The sequence below is a fragment of the Pteropus alecto genome, unplaced genomic scaffold (genome assembly GCF_000325575.1).
Source record: "Pteropus alecto unplaced genomic scaffold, ASM32557v1 scaffold125, whole genome shotgun sequence".
Lineage (NCBI taxonomy): Eukaryota > Metazoa > Chordata > Mammalia > Chiroptera > Pteropodidae > Pteropus > Pteropus alecto.
This window is the reverse complement of record NW_006436888.1, coordinates 2,318,390-2,322,680: the sequence shown is the minus strand read 5'-3', so window position 1 is coordinate 2,322,680 and position 4,291 is coordinate 2,318,390.

Sequence of the window (4,291 nt, the reverse complement as noted above, 5' to 3'; positions counted from 1 at the left end):
CAGGACTAAGTCTCTTCCTTACCCTCAGCATTTTGTTCATCTCCCTGTAACATCCTGAAACCTCTCTCTAGGGAAAAGGAAAGGAACTCGCCCGTGAATACCTGCTAAGCACCAGGCATATTTATCCACATGCAGGGAAGTACTGCTACCCCCAGGTTACAAGAGGAAACTGAGGGTCGAGGAGAAGTGGCTTGCCCAAGGTAACAGGCTGGCAAGTGACAGAGCTGGACTCACTCTCAGAAACCGATGTTGCTTATATCTGTGCTTGCCCCATCCCCGCCCTTGCTACAGTGTGTGTGTGTTTGGCAGGGGGAAGCTTCCACTTCTCTGTGTGATGCACCCCTGCCCAGCCCCTAACACAGAGACCCACACACAGTAGGTGCTCAGGAAATATGTTGAACTGACCTGACTCCAAGTGGCACAGCGAAGGACAGAGGGAGGGACAGGGGCCGAGTCAGGGCTGGGAGACCTGGGGACAGGAGTTGGGGCGGGGTGGTGGGGTGGTGGTGCTTCTGAGATGTTTGCTAAGGAGTGGGCACTCCTCCGGACCTGGATAGACAGCTTCATGCAGCTGCACATCTGGGCACCCCTAGGTTGGGCCTGACAGTTCAGCTCTGACCTGGCCCAAGCGGCGCCTGTCAAGGGCAAGGGCCGCTGGGCAGACAGATGCTCCCCTTTCTTGAAGTCTCTGGGCCCTGAGGACTTCAGTTCAGGGAAACTTGTCCCTATCCTTGGACCTAGCTGCAGAGAAAATGGACCATGTGGGCAGAGGGCTCTGGAAACTGGGCAAGGATGATGTGAACATAGCCAGTGCTACCATTGGTGGGACACCGATGGGGGCGGGGCCCGGGGGTGCCCTTTCAGTGCCTCTGTCCCTAGCACTTGCAAAGGGAAGCATTCAAGTCCCCCATCCAAGGGCATCCAGCCGGGCTCTCCTGTTACAGGTGAGGAAATGGAGCTTTGGCGAGGGAAGGAACTTGGCCAAGGTCACAGCCAGCACCAGAGAGCTGGGAGTTAAGCCTAAGTCTGACCTCAAAACCGTGTTTCCCCAATTCTCCCTCTCTTGTGTTTTTCTCGGCGAGCTCCTCCTCATCTCAGCTTAAATGTCACCCCCTACCCAGCCAGACAGGCCTGCCCTACCCTCACCTGCACCACTTATTCTGTCTTAGTCTTTTGTTCATTCCTCTAGAGCAAGGGTCCCCAACTCCCGGGCTGTGGTTGGGTCCCCAACTCCCAGGCTGCGGACGGGTCCTGGTCCATGGGCTGTTAGGAACCAGTCTGTACAGCAGTAGGTGAGCGGCAAGCGAGTGAGTGAAGCTTCATCTGTGTCTGCAGCCACTCCCCAGCGCCAGCATCACCGCCTCAGCTCCACCTCAGACCATCAGGCATTAGATTCTCATAGGAGCACCGGTCCCTGGTGCCAAAATGTTGGGGACCACTACTCCAGAGCACACTTCACCATTGGTAATTATTATATTGTTGCATTATATGTCGATCTCCCCCACCTTCCTGTAAGTTCCATGAGGACTAAGATTGATTGTGTCTGACTTGCTTCCTGTGACCTCCTTGACTCATGCCTAGCACGTAGTAGGTGCCCAATTAACGTCTGTTGGACCAAAGCCCTCCTACTGTCGGCAGCAGGTGCCATACTCTCCTCCCCAGCAGACTGGACAGCAGCAAATATCCCTTGGATCTTGCCCCCAAACCTGTGTCCTGCCCCTTTCCTGCCACTCAGGGTCTCAGCTGCTACAACCTCTTGCTCAACTGCTTGGGAGAAAGCTGGTCCAAGGCTGGCACGGAGGGAGGAGAGGAGCAGGGCCTCCGAGCTGGCAGACAAAGAGCATGTGTTCTCATCCAGCACACTTCCTGGGTTTCCATTGCAGGAAGCTTGGCACCTGCTCAGGTGACATTGACACCTGGGCTGGTGCAGGAGACCATTGGCCAGGACGCTCCTCTTCACCCGGGAACAGCAGCAGAGTAGGAACAGGTGGCCAGGGGTGCTGGATGGCAGGTAAGTGGTGACAGCTGGCCCCTCACATTCCCCTTTGACCTTCCCCCATCCCCAGCCAGTCTTAGCCCAAAGCAGACGTGAGGATGCCTGGGTCCTAGATGGAGCCCATGTGACCATGGACAAGGCCCCAAACCAACGCTTTGGTGCCTCATCGTCCCACCTGGGGGTGTGGTGTGGTGGCATGATGGATATCATCTAGGTGAGGGAGGGCAGCTGCATTTTTCTGTTTTCTGTTTTAAACAAGCTTCTTTGTCTCAAAGCACTTGAGAAGGGGGTTCTACAGCCAAAACTGTCTGAAAACCCCTGGATCTCACCCTCCTGCTTAAGGTCCTTCGATCTCCTTCCTTGCGGGGGGAGGTGGGAGGGGAGTCTAGCTCGGAGCACTGTGCAACCTGAGAGGCGTTGTTGCCAAACCAGAAATGAGCCCAACCAGGGGGCTCGGGCTGTCTCTCTGGGCCTCAGCTTCTGCATCGCATGGTCCCAGAGCAGGGAACCCAAGGGAATCTTAGTGGTCTGGGTTGGAATCCAGCTCTGTCCTTTACATGGCCTTGAGCCTCTCTGGGCCTCAGTTTCCTCATCTGTGAAGCAGGAATAACCAGCCCTGCCCCACAGAGCGCTCCTGGGATCGAAAGGGAAGGAGACCTGCAGACCCGATATGGACTCACAGCAACCACTATAAATGGCAGCTTCTGCTATCGCTGCTGTGTCATTGCAGAGCGGCTGTTACCGGAACCCCAATGTTTTGTTTTGTTTTGTTTTGTTTTGTTTTGTTTTGGAGTTCGCCTGCCTGTGCGCACTGGCCCAGAGAAATGCACGAACAGGAGTTTACAGAACAGAAAGAAAAAAAAAATAGTTTGATCCTGAATTGGCCAATACAGAGATGGGGACCTTAGGCCCAAAACCCCCACTTCCTCCTGATGGTGTGTAGGTTACAGATTTCATAAAGCAAAATCGTAAGACACCGTGGGTTAGCGGGTATGGGGTCATGCTGGGAGCTGATTGGTAAGGAAGTAAGGTAAGGGTAATAAGTAATTCCTTCAGGTGTTGAGGACAGTTCTGAGGTCTTTTCCTCTGTCCCACTGTCTGGGTCTCATGGGAAAGTAGCCAGGGAGTCATTCCAAGAGCCGAACGTAACTTAGGTCAAGATGTTATCTTTATCCTGCCAGAGGTCTGGATCCTGTGACCAACAGTCAAGCCCAGGCTCCTGTCTTCTGCTGCCTTGCGGGTTGCTGACCATGGGAGAGGCTAGGCCTCTGAGGGGGAAGGAGAGAGAGAAAGAGGGAATGGGGAGAGAAATGTGATTTTTAAAGCTAGGATAGAAAACGAAATTTAATCGAAATCATAGGAACATTCCATTTTAGCTCTGAGGATCAAATGAAAAAAGGATGACAAAAAAGTAGGTGAAGGATTTAGGAAGGAGAGGGTGCTGGAATATGGGACGAGGTTCCAGGCAGCCGCCCCACACACAACCCCGGTGAGCATGAGCCCCCCGAGAGCAGCCCAAGAGCCATCCTGGCCGGGGGGACCGTAGCGTCTGCCCTAGAGAGTCAGACCATGCCTGGCCTCCCCCCAGATGGCGCTGGGTCCAGGCCTCTTCTGGCCTCAGCCACTGTGGCTTTAATCAAAAGAACAATCTGTTTGCCTCTGAATCAGACCCAGATTCTCTTTCCCAGCAATGATCCAGAGGCCTCCAGGGACGCAGGCCGCCCATCCCGGCTCCATCTCCCGCCCCAGGGCCCGGGCTCGACTTTCCCTCCCCCCTCCATTATCTGTCCACTCCAGCTTTGGGGGTTGGGGGTGCAGGAGGCAGGAGTGGGACCCCGACAGTTGACCTGATTGCCATCTAGGCCCTGTCTACCAGGCCTCCTGTAAGTACATGTAGTCCACGACTCTGGGACTCACCTGTAAAGGGTTTAAGGGTTCCAGACAGGTAGTGACAGCTGAGGACAGCAACCCCAGGTGACCTGCTTCACCCCCCAAAAACCCCAAGTCAAGCATATATTAACCATTCTCTGTGTTTTCTTCACTGTCTATATTACCTTCTATCCTCGGGCTGACCCTGAGAGGTAGGCAGTCATACCCCCGTTTCACAAAGAAGGAAGGTGGAGTGGCTGCCCAGGGTCACTAGGTCAGTGAGTGGCCATGGAACCCAAGTCCACCTAACTCTGAGGACCTTGGGAGATTCCCGGCCAAACTGAAGTGTAAGCACCCTCTCCACCTGAGAGGGCAGGTAGGGCCACCAACCCAATTGATCTAGGGGAGGGGGCAGGGTAAGGACCA